Source organism: Culex pipiens, chromosome 2 (assembly GCF_016801865.2).
Source record: "Culex pipiens pallens isolate TS chromosome 2, TS_CPP_V2, whole genome shotgun sequence".
NCBI lineage: Eukaryota > Metazoa > Arthropoda > Insecta > Diptera > Culicidae > Culex > Culex pipiens.
Genome location: NC_068938.1, coordinates 180230961 through 180249051, shown reverse-complemented (window position 1 = coordinate 180249051; position 18091 = coordinate 180230961). Strand labels below are relative to the sequence as shown.

At 34.4% G+C, this 18091-nt stretch overlaps 1 protein-coding gene across 1 annotated transcript in view; it reads right to left on the bottom strand.

Moving 5' to 3' along the window:
* LOC120420263 (neurogenic protein mastermind) overlaps positions 1–13004 on the bottom strand; it is a 232366-nt gene extending 219362 nt beyond the window's left edge. Inside the window, exons 1-2 of the mRNA XM_052707597.1 lie at positions 12617–13004; positions 7251–7865 (exon numbers count right to left, since the gene is read on the bottom strand). The gene's annotated coding sequence lies outside the window, so the exon portion shown is untranslated. The remainder of the gene's footprint in view (positions 1–7250; positions 7866–12616) is intronic.
* Positions 13005–18091: the final 5087 nt, after the last annotated feature.

The following is an 18091-nucleotide window of genomic DNA, read 5'->3' as shown; positions in this document are numbered from 1 at the left end:
CTTGTGTGTGTGTTTGTGGTGACCCCATCGATGATCCTTCGGTGCGCAATTTTCGCTTGCTTTTGTTTCAGCGTGTATTACGAGAATTAACCACACAAAATGACCGTCATTGTCTTGTGATCGCGTCGTCGTCGTCGTCATTATTATCATTCATCCTCGTCTTGGTGTTGCCTGGTGACGGCAGCAAAGAACACGCAGACACTGAGTTTTTTTCATTTCGCTTACTTTGTTTTGCATTGATTTTTTTGCTGACAAATCGAACTCCAAGTTGATCGGAAGCCGAGCGAGTGCGTCAATCGGAAGTTTTTGATTTCATTTTAAAATGAAAACAAAATCATTTTAATTTATACCTCAAAACAAACAAAAAAATATCATAATTCACAGCTGCAACCAATATGAGTAAAACATTTCAAGTTCAAGCACGAAGGGCAAAATATCAACGGGGCCCATTCCAGGAAATGTCAGCGTTCCTACTTACAAAAAAAAATACAACAAAAAACAAACTCATCGAAAAGGACATTCCACACACTGCGCGCCGCACTGACATTCGTGCGTCGCCTGCTCAGTTCGGGCCGTGCTCGGGAATGTTCGGCTAACGCATCTTCGCATCTCTACATGCTCATGTTCTTTCTCTCTTGTCTTCGTCCCGTTTCGTACGCGTTTAATTCGTATTAAAGAATAAAATCTGTTGTCAGCAGAAAAAAAAATCTTCCATTCTTTACTCCAGCGCGAACGTTTGCCTTTTTTTTCGAGCTCGAATCGTTTCATGCAGATGACGACACACACGTTCGACCCGGGCGACGCACGAAGAAGGTGTGTGGAGCGGAGCGAAAAAATACCGAGAAACGATCGGAAGGCAACGAGAGACGAAGAAACAAAGCCGCGAACAAGTGTGAAGGAGACGAACGTGTGTGTGTGTGCGGGCGCGATCATACGTCGTCGTCGTTTGTAAAGAAGAATGGGGGAAGAGGAGAAAGAAAGCGAAGCAAAAAGTTGGATTTTTGATGGAAAACCATTGGCGAGGTTTATGGATCATCTTTTTTCACTGTGGATATTTTTTATGGGGTTTCTGGCCTGGCCTGGAATGGGACGCGATTATGCGCGATGGCTTTGGAGACAAGTTGGAGAGTTTTTAAGAGTTTGCTCGATGTTTAAATATTTTTAGATTATATAAAAGCATGAAATGTATAACTGTTAAGAGAAAAATAAAGTTAATTAATCCATTTTTAGGTAGTTGATATCTTCCTAACATTCATTTATATTTTTTTGAAATTAATTTATCTAAAATTGCAACATCCATGCTTTCAATATTTTATTTGAAAGTCTTTCCATTACCTATCCATCCGTGGTGAATCCGTAATTTTTTTTTTAAAAACTTTGAGACAAGCTTTCAAAAAATGACACCCAAGTGCTCTTAACTTTTGATAGGGATGTCAGATCTCCAAAATTTTAGATGCTGACTTGACTTGAACTTGAACTTTGCTTGAGAATATTTATTCGTGTGTGCCCTCTAAATGTTAATTTAAGTTTTGTTCTATAATTCTATTCTTATTTAAGATTTGAAATACAGAGCAATCCCGTTTTTGGCAAAAAAAATCTTCAAATATTCCCGATTGGTTCTCGTAATACTTTCAAAACTTAAATTCATTAGTAATTGAGCAATTCTCTACGAAATAGGTCTTTATTTATTCAAATTTTTGTATTTTTTTATTCTGGCTGAAACTTTTTTGGTGCCTTTGGTATTCCCAAAGAAGCCATTTTACATCATTAGTTTGTCCATACAATTTTCCATACAAATTTGGTAGCTGTCCATTAAAAAATGATATATGAAAATTCAAAAAATCTGTATCTTTTGAAGGCATGTTTAGATCGATTTGGTGTATTTGGCAAAGTTGTAGGTATGGATAAGGACTACACTGAAAAAAATTATGCACAGTTATTTTTTTTTTGTGATTTTAAATTTCACTTTTTGTCACTAAAACTAAAATTTGCAAAAAAACTTAATTTCAATTTTAATTTTTTAATATGTTTTAGGGGACATAAATTGTCAACTTTTCTGTAATTTCCAGAATGTAAAACAAAATTTTGACCGAGTTATACATTTTTGAATCAATATTGATTTAAAAAAAAATCGAAATGTTGGTCGCAAACATTTTTCAACTTGATTTTTAATGAGCTTTTATCTGTGTTTGGTCCTAAAAACCTTTTTTGCTTCAAGTCTTAAAGGGTTAATTTTTTTTTAATTTCATCGGCTAACTTTATATTTTTTTGTCATAAAAAAACTTTTCATAAGGTTAGTTTATGATAATTTGATAAAATTCCTGTTTAGATTTCAAAAATAATGTTTTTTTCTTCTCAAGCTAAAGACATTACAAATATTATTTAAACAATATTAAAATTTAATCTCAATGATTACCACACAACGTGATAAAGACAAACACGATGTATTTTTTTAATTTTTTAGGTGAATATTATATAATATGTTTATAGAAAAGGGCAGGAAATTTCAACAGTGATTCCTTATTTTAAACATTGGCTTATTAAGGGGTTACATACATATAGAAAATCTTAACTTTTCATATTTCCGAATATTTATTAAATCTTCTAAAAAGATGAATTCCAATCACTCCTGAAAGTTTCATGAAGATACACACTAAAAAATCATGAAGATTACATCAAACGTAATTCAAAAACCTGATGTAAAAACTTATCATGTAATCTAAAATCAAACAAAATATTATGTTTGATTTGACGCAGAATGACCAAATTTACATTCTTTAACTTAAGCTGAATTTTGAATCTTATAAAATGTAACAATAAATCATTTTTATCTGAACATTACATCAAATATGATGCACATGATTGGAGCGTCGTTTGTCGTGTAATATTCTCTGTGGTGATTTAATTTTACTTCAAATTTAACCCGATTATACGCTGATTTGGTGCCTTTCACTTCACAGTGCAGCAAACGTCAGCCATGATGGATTCCGACAAGGAAAATTGACGCGCAGAAGTTGTCCCGATAAAAATTAGATTTTCCCAGCATTCGCCACATTTTGAGCTAAAAATCTTAATCAAATCGATTGCCAAGGTAAGTGTACAGAATACTCCTTAAAATTTGAGTCCAATTAAATTAAATTCCGAACAAATCATTCCAGCCAGAAACATCTTCATCCCTCTTCCGGGCAAACTCCCTGAATCCGATCCGTGATCCTGCTGGCAACGGACGACTGCCGGTTGATGGGTTCGAGCGTTGACTTCAAGCTTTGTCCCAGGTACCTGACCACGGTTGATAGTGCCGCGGAGGTCAGTTGGTTCAGTCGGTGGCATTTCGCGATGGAGATCGCTTTCGGTACCAACGATGTTGTTCCGATGAAGCTGTGGTCCGTTTTCAAGGCGTTGTCGGTCCGACGAAGCTGGATGTGGTCGTCGAGCCAGGTGGCAAGATGAGGAGCTCCGTGACACGGGAAAAGGAAGGCATCAAACAGACTCATGTCATATTTTGAAACGATCGATTGAAGCAGGTTGGTCGTCGGTTGGGGCGTCGGCTGCAGCCAACGGAGGAACGCTTGCGACGACGTGGGATCGAAAATGGATTGATAGCTTGCACAGCTGGAGAGTTTGCGGCAAGTTAAGCTACGTGCTGAACGCGATGAAGGTTATCTGTTTAGTGGCCTGGCCTCGCTGGGCATTCCGGTGGTGGATGATGGAGGAAAAGGGGTGGACATCCGTTAATCGGCACCTCAGTTTACTCAAGAAATTGCAAGTGCTAATCGAGTGCAAGTGGTTCAAAGTTAGTCATCCGTTCTTGGCCAAAATACTCGTGCAACTGTATTTATTCGATTTTAATCATAAAGTGCTAATAAAAATAAGAATAATCAAGATAGATGGCGTTTTTTCTTCTTTCCAATAAATTTAATCCAAAAATCCAATAAATTGCAATTCCAATAGGAATGGTTTCCTATGAATTGCGTTTGATGTAATTTTACACGACCATTTCGGTTGACGGTATGGGTCATGTAATTTCCAAATCAGATGTAATTTTATGTCTTATTCGACGCTCCAGTTATGTGCATCAAAAAGACAGAATATTACACGATTTTTTCGAAGTGTGTGGAGAGTGCCTTAGGTTAGATGACGCCTAGCACTCTTCTTGTCATTTATTAACATTTGTAGTGCGCCATTGTATAGAATGCATTGAAACATTACAAGCGTTAAAGCGGCCAGGCCTACTGCGTAAAGCCGTATCGCAGAGATGACTCGTAATTGGGTTGAGTTTGAGCACTGAGTGTTCGAACAACAACACAATTCTGAATCGACAGGGGAGGAAGAAGCGTGGGGACACACCACCATACGCTCCGAGATTTGGTTGTATTCGGTGGGAGCACCATGCTAAGAAGGTTTGGTACTCCGGGACCCTCTGGGATGGGACATTGTATTTCCACGAATGCCCTGGACACTATTTGCCGTGGTTATAGCGCCACAACTCGCTCTCTGTAACAGTATTCCTAATTCCAGTCTACGCTCACCAAGTCGTCATGGCCTAGTGGTTAGCATTTTTGCTTTACCAATCCAAAGGACGGAGGATCGAACCCCGCCTCGAGCGACTTTGATTTTTCGTTCATATTCAACATTTCAAATTTATGTGTTCTTAACTTTCTCGTTGGGAGCAGATGGGAATCGAACCCAGAACCATTCGCTTACAAAACGAACACCGTAACCAGTCAGCCACGGCCGCTCCTTAAACACAATTTTTTTTTAAATAAACTTTTTATAAAATCGGCCTTCGTCATGCACACGGGACCGGTTTAATGAGTCTTCACAAAAATTTTGAGCCGATTAGGTCAAAGCAGTGTTGAGATATCGTGGCACCCGTTTTTTGAAACTGCTAACTTCAAATAGCTATATCTCGGCAATGATGCAACCAAATGTCTTCAAATTTATGTTGATAATAGTTAAAAATGTTTATGTTAATGCCCTGAAAACAAATTAAAAAAAAAGTTTGAGTGTGTGCCAATACCAACCCTTGACATTTTTGCCGATTTACATGTATGTAACCCCTTAAGTGACACTGAGTAACACTCATTTTCACAAAATAGAAACTTTAAAAGGTCTTCTCTTAGCAACCAGAATGTAAAAAAAAATTGTAAAAAAATTCTCAGCTTTTTGAAATGTTTGTTTGGCTTTTCCTTCATAAAGTATTTTTAAATTGCAAAAAATCGAAAATGGTTCACCTAATTAAAAAATGTATAAAATCGTATACGATTACAAATGCAGACAACATTTTAGATTTTTTTCCAAAAATCAAATTTATTTTAAAAATATACCGCTATATGCATCATACTAAATTCTAGTGCAAAAAACGCCTTTTTAGTCCTTTTAAAATATAAAAAATAAGAATTTAAAAATATGCGAAAAAAAAATTTTGGGAATGAGATTTTTAGTGATAGAAAGTAAAATAAACAAATCATATTTTTTTTCCACGTGCTTATCTTTAATCTCAAAAGTCCATAACCATAACCTGAAACATTGTCGAAGATAACAAATCGATCTAAAATCCCTTCTCAAGATACATTTGAATATTCACATGCCATCACTCAAAAATGAATGAATACTAGTTTAGAAAAAACAATAATGCAAAATTGCTTTATTTGGCATAGGAAATGCAGGGCTAAAATTTCAAATCAAATAAAAAAAAAAGATATTTACACCCAAACGGCGGTCGCATGATTGTGATGCATGGCGGCATGAAAGTATATCAGAATCTGCATGAAAACTGTCCTCATGCAATTTTTGCCATATAGGGGTATGACATTTTTGCTCGTTACCGACAATTATCGACATTACCGACGGCTTTTTGATTGTATTTCACAAAAAAAAACCCTTAACAGGATGAGGGTTGAACTTCCAACTTCTTGGTTCATTGATCCGACACGCTACCACCGCGCCATGGACACTTGATGAAAAGTGAGTGAAAGAGCACCAACATATGCTTCTCTTTGGAGTGTTGCTCGGGACGGGCAAGCATTATATGTGTTGGTGAGAACTGCAGATCGCTGAAATGTTTACACGCGGGCAAAAATGATCTAGGGGCTTGCTGCAAAAAATGTTATAAAATGTGACATTTTCTGCAGCAAATCCACTGTTGCAGATTTTGAAATATATTTTTCCTTTTGGTGTATAAGTTTCGGCTTTTCGTAGTAGACTCGTACTTTCTTGAAAATTAAATTCATTTATTTTTATTAACATGAAAAAAAAAGATGTTAAACATGAACAATAATAGATCCGGGTGAAATCCTCACATAACTTCTGATAAATTTCAGATATTTTGCAACCCTGTCGAGAGTTATGCACAGCTGTTTAACTCTTGTATTATATTTTTTCATAAAATCCTTACCGTTTGATGAAGTGGCTTTTTTATTTATGTTTATGATTTTGAATAGATTTTTTTAAATAAAATCTAAAAAGCTTGTTATCTGGTAACCCTGCCCTGTAATATCGAACCTTTCGTAAAATTCTGGAAAGGTGACGAAATGATGTAGATTCTGTTATGAATAATTCCTGGAACAGTCGATCAATATTTTTGCAAGTTATTTTAAATATATATTAGCGAACAATATTTAATGAAAATAGATAAAACTTGTTTTTTTGTCGAAGGTAATATTGGATATTGATATCGATAAACATGATTTGATAGTTTTTATCATTCCAAAATCAAAATGTCGAACTTTAGAATGTGGCCAGTATTTTCAGAAAGCTTTAAATAGTCATTTAATTGTCTTCTTCAAGAAGTCATTTTTATTGAAAATTAACACCACCAGCCTTCAAAAATCTTTGAATTCTACTGAAGCACCAACATCTCAGGACAGGGTTGCTAGTTAAATGCCTCATCGAATAAATTATCAAAACATATAGCTCCTAGGAAACCCTCAACAAATTTTACCTAAGTTTTGATACTCCAGGAAGGGTTACCAGATCCCCAAACATTAAAATAATCAAAAAAAATTGTCAAAAATTATTAAAATCGACATTTTTTTTCAAATTTATAGTATCTGGCTTTGGAATAAAAAATGGCTGTCAAATATTTTTTTATCTTTTTCAATAGATGTCTTTAAAATATTTTGAATTTAGTGGATACTTGCAAATGCATGAATATTTATCATTATTATCATTAATAATATGCAATATTGAGGATTGACAAGAAAGAAATCAACATATTTCAAACAAATCAAATCATTTCTTCAACTCACCAGTTCAAACACCAAAACTCCTATCAAACTCGATCACTCAGCTCGATCGCGTTTCGCTGAGCCAGCACCCGTCGCCAAAGGCAAACATCAAAACAAATCCATTGGCGTTCTTTGTTGCACTGCTGTTGTCGCCCGTGTTGTTGTTGCTGTTGTTGCACTGCACTGTCGTCACATTTCGCGCATCGCAGTTGTCACGCGCGCACCACTTGGATCTACTTTTGTTTAACTTTTTTTTCGCTTCTTCTTCGCCTTCTTCAACTTTTTCTTCTTCTTTTTTGCAATGCAAATGCACTGTCGTTGCGCGCACAAATTGGAATAATTAAGTGGTAATCTTTCACATTTTCACTCGGCTTGACCGGGTTGCCAACCTCGTCTGAGGTGACACAATTTGACAACTTAATTTTTTTTCAGTGACACAATTTTCAATTTTCCCTTTCACAATTGGAGCGGACTTACTTTTTGTGCGCAAAACTTACTGCTTTTTTTTCTAGGTTAATGTCGCGCTTCCCCTTAATCTCCGTTCCACGCACAGGTTTCACTTAATTAATCGCGCGCCAATCACTCTCCGCTCTTCGCCAAAAGTAAATATTTCCCCCTTCTCCGTTTTTTGTTTTCCTGCGAAACAGAGACAGAGAGAGAGAGAAAATTGAAACTCATCAGAAATCAACAAACGAAACAAGAAAGTATCAAAATAGCCTTCTTTCTTCCCTTCACCGCAAGATTTCAAACAGTCAGTCAGTTGAGTTTTTTTTCTGTACTTTTTTTTTGTTTTGCTTTTTTCTTTGAGTGTGTGTTGCACTGTGAGAAAAAGTTGCTTTAAAACACTTTTTTTCTAATTTAAAAAACTAAATCTTAAAAGTGTAAATATCAACAATTCCCACTGTGCACACTGGTCTCATTTGCAAGTGTCAGTCAGCTTCTATTGTCTGTTTAGTTAAAATCTCCCAAAAAAAAATCGCTGAATGACCAAAAAGGAAACCGGTGTTTTTTTCTATGTTTGAAACCCATCGTCACAGTTCCCTCTCCCTCTCTGGTTGTATTGGTGGAGGTAAGGAATCGGTGTGTGAAGCAATTTCTTGTATGGGTGGTTTATGTTTCTCACAAACACAATCAAGCCGGATGGCTAATCGAGCAGTATTTTCACATCGGAGCAAATCTTGTTTTTATTTTGCTTCCCCTTTCACCGCAGCAGCAAGCAAGCTTGCTGTTGCTTGCTGCTCTCAAGAGGAGATCTGTTTGAGTCATGCAATGAATGTAGTGTAAGGTATCGATGATGGAAGATTTTTATTTTAGAATATCAACTTGAAGAGATTTTAATTGTAGTTTGTTGATTTTTTTTAATAAAACTTGAGTGATATTCAAATTCAAATTGAATAAATTTAGGCTGATTTAAAAATATTCATTTTATAATAAATAAAATTTATTGAATAATAATCTAGGTTATTCTATTTGATGAACATTTCTGGAGTTTTTTTTTTTTTTTTGAAAAGGTACAATAAACGAAATATATGATTTTTATTTTTTGGGTGTTTTTCAATACCCCTGACTCAAGGCGGTTTCAAAAACACCTAAAAAGCAAAAACTTGAAATTTGGTTTATTGGACCTTTTCAAAAAAAAAAAAAACAGATTTTAACAAGATTTTTTGGTTTGATATCGGTTCAGATTATGAAAATATGAGTAATGAAAAATACGGATTTTTGTAAATATTTTAGTACTTTATATCAAAAACCAAATTTATTAACGATGTTTTTAAAAATCAATCAATATCATGTTAAATTTTCAATGCTTTTACTAGGAATATATTTTTTGATAATGTTGTATTTTTCAAAGCATAAATACAAAAAAATAAAAACAACGTTTTTTTCGAAAATAGTCAAATTTTCATCATTTGCAATATGGGAATAACGAAGCGAAATTTTGAACTTTGAACTTTTATGATAGGTTTTTTTTTGCTAAAATACTAAAATCTCACAAAATATCGTATTTTTCAGAAAAACTTAAATTTCCATAATGCATTATGGGTATCAAACGAAGCGAAATGTTGCATGTATTAGTGACAGTTTTTTTTTTTAATTAAATACTAAATTGTTCACAAAATACTGTAACGCTACAAAAACACGAAATTTTAAAATGAAGATTTTGTTCTAAAAGAAAAAACAACCTTCTGGATTAATACAGATACGAAAAGTACACTAAATTTCCCTTAAAATGACATGTTCCAAAATTTTGACATGTTCCAAACCTCTAAAACAGCGAAAATGCATCCTAAATATCGAATCGTTTGATACTCATATTGCTAACTATAAAATTTTTAATGCTTAAAAAAACGTTATTTTGAGGAAATTTCAACATTTTCTTCAAAAAACTCTAAAACAGTGCAACAGTCCTAAAATTATGAACATTGAGTGCTTAAAAAAAATCTAAAAAAGTTAACTAGCATGCAAAATTTCGAATTGTTCGATATCTACAGCTATTTATGGAAAGTTCAGTATTAAAAAAAAGGTGTTTTGTGAAAATTTTAGTAGTTTACAATAAACAACCCAAATTAAAGTTAAATAGCATACACAATTTGGCTTTTTTGATACCCGTATATCAAATCATGAAAATTTGAGTATTTTCATAAAAATACGGTGTTTTGTATTATTTTTTTAGTTTTTATGCTTTAAACTCAATACATTATTTAAAAAAAATACATTTTTAGTGAAAGCATTGAAACATTGAACATGATCAAGTCAATTTAAGAAATATTTCAAAAATGGGTTTTTGTCTGTTATCCTCGATAGAATTATCGAAATAAAGATAATTATGGATTATCGTTATCGTCCCGACGCTAACGATGACTATACTGCCCATGTTCGCATAAATGTCCCATATGCAAAAACAGCAAGCTGAGAAAAACGCATTTGAAGTTTGTCCCATACATAAGGCTACGTGTTAAGTTTTCGCGAAAAAACTGGATTTCCTCCTGATTTCTAGAACAAAGTACTGGATGTTATAGGCTCTTTCGAAAGAGCACACAATTTTGAACCAAACTGCATCAATAACTCGAAATCGATGAAAATGCATATGGGACATTAATGCGATCAGGGGCAGTATAATAGTTATCGTTAGACGCCAAAATTATCGACAGCAATTCTATCGAATAACAACCTTGTAAACACATTAATATATTAAAAATCTTTACAAAAGTTGCCATCGTTTAGTATCCATATTTCAAATTATGCAACTTAGAGTAATAAAAAATACGGTATTCTGTGAAAATTTGTTTTTTTTTACAGTGAAATAATTAAAGATCTTTTGAAACTCTTTATGAAAAAATGGCGTCGTTTGCTACTCATAATTTAAGATATGATAAAATATGGTGCATTGTGATTATTTCAGATATTATACTTAAAATTTTATTATAAATTTTAAAAAAAATCTTACAAAATTTGGCGTTGGCTAGAAATTTCAAAATATGCATAATTTATTGGAAAATGGAGTATTAATTACCCTAAAACTCTAATCCACTGATAATCTTTACATAATGTTGCGTCTTTTGATGCATTGCAAAAAAAAACAAATGAAAAAAATATTGAAGAATTTGATATTTTAAAATAAAAAACTGTAGTAAAAGATTCATTTTTTCATGTTCGTCTTGTTGTTTTGAAAGCTCAAACCAGTGCTATTTGTTGTGGGAAAGCATATAAAAACTCACCAAAAATAGTGTTTAAAAAACGAAAATAAGCGATAATCTTTTCGAAGACATACCACTTTTTAATGAAAATAATTCATGATTAGCTGTTCAAAACTTTAACAATTGACAATTAAAAAACTTACATTAGAAATATTATTAAAAAATACAAAACAATATTAAGGTAATACTGAATCTTTCAAAATACATAAAAAACATACTGTATATTCACTTTTGACGTGTCATTCTTCTTTAAATAATGTGTGAAAATTAAAAAAAAAACCTTGAAAAAAGTGTCATGGTTTAAGGATGGGTCCAATGAATTGGAACAACGAAAATATTAGCTGAATATAAAAAAATGAAAAATGAAAAAAAGCAATTCAATTTGTTTTATATTCCTTTTTTAGCATAATTTTTATTTTTTTCTGTTTTCTGAATTTGTTGTTTCTAGTCGGAACATTAAGATGAATTATGAAAATTTTATTTAATATTTGATTGATTTGTTCAAATAAACCAAATTTTATTTAAAGACATGACAAAATATAAAATGATCCAAAAACATATTTTATGTGGATTAGAAAATATTACGAAAATATGAATGGAATAATAAAAGGAAGTCAATCAATATGTTGCAAAAAATATATGTCGAAAAATGTTGCAAATTCTAAAAGCTTAATAAACTAAAAGCAAAATATGCACAAAATTTAAAAGATTTTTTTTCGGTATGTCTCTAATCTCTCCCAGTCACGAAATATTCTAGCAGAGCTGGTTCTGCCTGAATCCTGCTAGAACGGTGGAACATTTCTGCTAGAATGCTGTAAGAATATCCAGCTCTGTGAGAGCTCTGCTAGAATCCTGCTAGAACGTCGTGACTGGGCTTAAGCTAGTAAAATAGCGAATTATGGAGAATAGAGAGTTGCTCTCTGTTTTTGCGCTAGTCAAATTTTTGCTTTGAATATTTTGTATCAATTTGACAACAAATCAGTTCGGCCTGTTTAATTTTTATTTACATTTGATTATTTAGGAATTTTTACATTTTAAATAAAAGAGTCTGATAATATTCAATTAAGGAGTAAATATTTTTCTAAAGACTTTTTTCGCCTCATCACCCCAATTTGACGTTCAAAACTAAATTCAAAATCGATCCCCTCAACACCATGCCTACTTGCATCATTCCTAACGCTGCCAAAACAATAAATCAACAGTTTCGAGTTCGATTCTCGCTTCAGCCACAGACTACTGACTGTGACGACTCCACGACACGGGGCTCGCCACATTCGTCGCCGGTGGTTCAACGAAGGTTCCTGCTGCTCGAAAGCGCCTGGAGCCTGTACCCACTCTAGCAAGCAAGCGCAACCATTACGCTTCACGCGCTATCTCTTTCGACGCAATCTGTCCTGCTTACTCGACTTGATCTGCTGTCCCACTCTAGCAGCCTGCTCCGTTCCAGTAAGAGGGGTGAATAGGTCGCGCGCGTACTTTCTGAGGTATGTTTCTGTACCATCCACCACACTCTCACTCAGTCCCACTCGTTCTCCTCTTCACCCAACCTCTCACAACGTACTCCGCACTGACAGCCGAGCGGAACTGTCAATTAGCGCCACCACCGACTCAATAACCCCATCACTGCTACCACAACAATCCCGATTCTATTGCTCATTTTGCATAACATCAATGAAAGCTGACACTCACTTGATACCGTTTGCATACAACCAGGCTGAACTTGTCAGCGTTCACCGCTGCGTATCCTGGTCGAGGTTTCTTCTGCCGCGGGAGTCTTCCTAGGTTCCACGAACCTCCGGTGTCCGTGAAACAACCACCCGAAAGGATTCCTCACACAACCCTCTCCTTTAGCAACAGGCCTTCGACGTTATCGTCGCCGCCACTCAACTCCCTGTCTCCCTTACTCTTGCACGGTCCTGCCTTTACACTGGATTCACCCTCCTATAAGCATTCGCGCGGTCCGTCTTTCCGGACCTCTCAACGACCTGACGAACGTGAACGTGAACGCGCGTACCTCTCTTGCCTTCGAACGCTGTCGAACTACTAGCGCACCGCTTGTACTGCCGCACACGGTTGACCCTCGGTGTTCTGCTCTCCTTCATCCACTGCGCTGTTTCCCATTTGTATTCGTTTTGTTGCTGCTCGGGCAACACTAATACAACCTTCCCTGATGCGTTAGTATTGATGCGCTCCGAATCCCATTTCATTCATAATTATTATCGGCTGGTCCGCTTTGGTCGGCGTTTCGCATCGTAAGTTATGTTTTGTGTTTGAAGTTTGTTTCTCGCAGTCAAGCGGCTTGTTGGAACTGTCAAACGGGCGTTGCAGTTTGTGAGACGAGGAGGAGCGTTAGCACGACACCGTTAGCTAATGTTTCTCGAAGTAGAACGCCGTCACGCGAACATATATTACAACAGGGTTGTGGTTTGACGTTTTCAGCATTGAGAACTGTTTTGATTTGGCTAGTGGGTGGTGGAATTTCAAGCGGTTAATGTAAGTATGGCTGTTTGGAATAAAATGTTAATATTTTGCATTATTTTAGGACATAAAAGAGAAGTCAATTGGTTTGGAATTTAAGGAAATCGGTCCTTAATAAAAGTAACCCGATCGACCAATAATGAAATGTAAATTTGTTGTATTTAGGCAATGAATCAATAAAATTCAGTAGATTTAAGCGAGTTTGATTTAGCGTTACAAATCCTATATTACAAAAGCTATTGTTTTTAATATCCGGATACATAAGCTGTTTATGTTATATTTTCATCACGCAGAAAAATATTTTGTAGAGTCAGCCTGTACGAGGTTTGAATCAACAAAATTTTTGTTGAATATAATCAACGCCGATTTTGCGTTAAAACATACCTTGGTTTTCTCAATTCAACAAAAATCTTTTGTTGTTTTGAAAAAGTTGCTTTGACGTTTAGCGTTGAATCAACAAAAATCTTGATTTTCAAATCAACAAAACTTTTTGTTGATTCAAATATGCCTTATTTTTCTGCGTGATGGCACTGACGTCGGAGTCAAAGTCGGTGGAGTCGGGTTTTTTTTATCAAGACCCGGAGTCGGTGATTGGAGTACCCGATAAGATTGGTAGTGAACAATGGAGCACTTTCATTCGAGCAATTTTTGCATTGTTCTACAATGTATTCCTTATGGGTGAACTGTCATTTCTGGAGCAACATTTGAAAAAGGCGCATACGCATTTTGACAGCTGAAACTGTTTTGCAATTTTCTAGACAACAGGTAACTATTTAACAAAACCTGCAGTGTAGTTTTTACTTCGATTTTTGTAAAAAAATTCAAGTTAGCCTGAAAAAGAGCAAAATAGTTTTAACTGTCAAAATGCTTATCCGCCCTTTTCTCGTATTGCTCCAGATTTATATACCCCGAATCCGGTACTCCATTTATTTCTTTTGAAGCGAGCTGTCAAACTACTTCTCGAATCGGGTACACTCTCGGTACCCTCGGTGGTTGGTCACTTTTTTCGTTTGACAATATTTTAGTTTGTACCCCGATTAACCTTCGGGAAGTCGCGGGAAGTCGCGTTCTTACAAATGCCCTTACAAACTGTGTACAAAGTACACGTACGCGACCTCCGGTGGGTTAAGGGCTACCAAAAGTCAAACTAAAAACCAAACGTTTGGTAGTAAGTGTGAGCTCCGTGTAAAAAGGGTGTCAAACAAAGTTGATTAGATAAGGTAGGGTGGGTTTCCAAGCTGCCAAAAATAAGTTATCAAGAAAACCGGATTGTATATGTGAATTTTCAGAAATTTTAAAATTTGATTATTTTTCGGGCAAATTTCACCAGATTTTTTTCTGTGGATAATAGCGCTTCAGCCCGGATTCATGCTTAAATTATTGTTTAAGTTGCAATTGTCGATATTTGTAAATAAATCTTTTAGAGATAAATTTCAAGCTAAATTCTAGAGTTTTATTTGAAAAGGTCCTATAAACATATGGAACGCAATAGCTTATAGAACCTTTTTAAAAAAATGCAATTATCTAGATTTTTTTAAATCAATCATAATTAAAGTCAAAACAAATTAAAAAACAATTGATTTTTCGTTTTTCAAAAGTAAAAAGATATGAAATATTAGCAAAAATCCATTTGACTTTAAGAATATTTTTTTGATTCTGAAATGTTACTAAAAAAATAGAATTTAATGGTCAAACAGCCTTTATTAAAAAAAAAAAAAAACATCTCAACACAATTTAGTACAGGTTTGTCACCGCTGTTTCACGGGTTTAATTTATATATTTTCGGCGATTCTTTTAGTATTTTTCTATATGTTCTGGTTTGAAGCTTTAAATTAAAAAACATTATATTGTTTTGTTTCTCTTAACCCTCTACAACCCAACTCCGCCTTTAGACGGGCTTCGATTTAAAAAATCGCCAAAAATCCATTTTCAACCAATTTTTGATCTTTAAGAAGCATTGGAAAGAAGAACTATTAAAATTTTTAAAAAATTATGAGTTGGAAGTTTTACTTGTTTTATGTGACTTTGCCAATGTTTTTAAAAATGTCATTTTTTTAGGGGTCAACTTTGGCTGTGGTTTTTACTAAGATTTCCTTTGTTTTAAGTAAAAAGAAGTATGCAGTAATTTTTCTAGTGTACCAGACTCTGCCTTTACGCATTTTTTACAATTTAAATGATAATGGTGCAATTTTATAACAGAAAATGTGAAAACAGGCAAAAAATTTACAAAGTGACTGTAAAAACATGAACAAATTAGATAGGCAAAATGTAATGGTAGAAGGTGGTAAAATAGGCCAAATACTACCAAAAAAAAACATAAACTAAACAAGATATATGCAAATTAAAATACTGAAAATGAAACAAGAAAAACATAAAACAAGAGAAGTAAAGTTTTTCGTAGAACAAAAGTTGCTCAAAATGACCTTAGGAGGAAAGAAAAATTAAAAAATTCGAAAAAAAATTTGGGCAGTAGAGGGTTAACACTCAAACGCTCGGGTTGTCATTTGACCCTATTTTTTTTTCTTAAAAATCGCATAACTTTTGATACAATAGACCAATTTGGATGCTTCCGTTTACAAAAGATCCAGATTTGTCTATATTTATAACTGTCAGATGGGGGACAAATATGGTTCATTTTTACCGGAGATATTCCGGATTCCATTGTGTACCTCGGCTCTTTAATATGGATTATATAGGAGGACCGAGGTTCCCCAACGGAATCCAGAATATCTCCGGTAAAAATGGACCATATTTGTCCCCCATCTGACAGTTAAAAATAGACCAACCTGGATCTTTTGCAACCGGAAGAATCCAACCTGGTCAATTCTACCAAAAGTTATGAGATTTTTAAGAGAAAAAAATAGGGGTCAAATGACAACCCGATTGTATGAGTATTCATGTCAATTCCAATGGTAGCTGCCCCAAGTAACATTTTAGCCATTAGCTGGATCAACCGCTATAACACCCCAGAACCCCGATAACCCCTCTCTTAAAACCCAGAAGGACCTCAGCAGAAGGTTGTGACGGCCTATTTATAAAACCTACAAAGGAGTTCAAAGCTTTACAACTGAATCCTAACAATATCCTCAAAGCCTTGATAAAACCTTTGTTAAAACCTAGTCCGGAGTTATGGAAAAATGTCATTTCATAGCATAGCATTTCATAGCATTTAGTGCCATATTTATGCACTGCTAATTGGCCGCGTTAAATGCCTTTTCAGGAGCTTATGGATTTTAGTAAGCTTTTTGCATGCCTAATGGCATTTGACAGCTAAAACACCCTTGGTTTTAAAGAAGCATGCGATAGAACCGTTTGGCATGACATTGCCATTGTGTTTTCAAAACTTTCTTAAAATTTTCATAAAACCCTATAGAAAGCCATTTAGCTTTTATTGTCTCTGGCTTATTGGTTGCGTGGAATGCCTAAATAAAAGTATAAAGCAATCAAGCTACCATAAATCATCAATAAAACTATTTGGTAGCTAGTTGGTTTAAAAATGTTATTTGGGTGGCACACAATTTTTTATTTTTTTTAGGTGTAGAAAATATTGTTTAAAATTTGGCATTTTATTTTTTATAAATTTGACAGAATGAGGTCATAAAATACCTAAATCTTTAATGTGGAATATCAAAAATACATATTTCATATTTTACTGTAGAATTAACCTTAAGAATTCATTATTTCTAGCAAAAGCAAGGTGAATTCATAAAAAAACAATAATGTGTATTTAAATAAAATTTCAGCATTTTTTTTATTAGTTGCAATAATCTGATTGTTTTAAATGATGTTTTAGGTTTATACATTTTCAAACAATTAAAAAACAATGCAAAATTGAAAACATATTTTGAGATTCTTTTGCATCCCCACCAACCTGAAAAGCATTTTTTGAATGTCTTCTGTATAAACTTCAAATGCATTTTACAAATTTTAATTTTTGATATTAAAAAGTAGTTTTTGAACATTTTTTAATTTGTTTTATTTCACGGAACAAAAACATAAATATTTTTCTAACTAGTTAGATTAAAGTAGTTTTAAGTTATATAGGTCGTGGGTCTCGTGGCGCAGGGGTAGCGGCTTCGGCTGCCGATCCCGATGATGCTATGAGACGCGGGTTCGATTCCCGCCTTATCCACTGAGCTTCTATCGGATGGTGAAGTAAAACGTCGGTCCCGGTTTCTCCTGTCTCGTCAGAGGCGCTGGAGCAGAAATCCCACGTTAGAGGAAGGCCATGCCCCGGGGGGCGTAGTGCCAATAGTTTCGTTTTAGGTCGTTAAAAATACCTAAATTCCCACAATAAAATCAACAATAACAACAACCTAAATTCCTTGTGAAATTCCGCGGTTTCCGCGGATTTGATTTTGGAAAAAAATTAACCGCCCTGTGAATCTTTTTATTTTATCTACTTTTGAAAGGAACCCGCATAGTCATGAACTAATTTAATTTTAATTTAATTTAATTTAATTTAATTTAATTTAATTTTACTTCATGTAAGTTGACAAATTATTTGGATTATACAAACTTATCGAAAAAAATGTGGCCGCCATCAATTGTGTTCTACTATAGCATTTATAGTAGGTTTTTAGTTCTTACAGGTTCTGACTATAAAAATCTAAAATCTGTGGAATTTTGCTATATTGTTCTCAATAAAGTTGATAAATTGTTTGAACTATTTGGACTTGTACATTT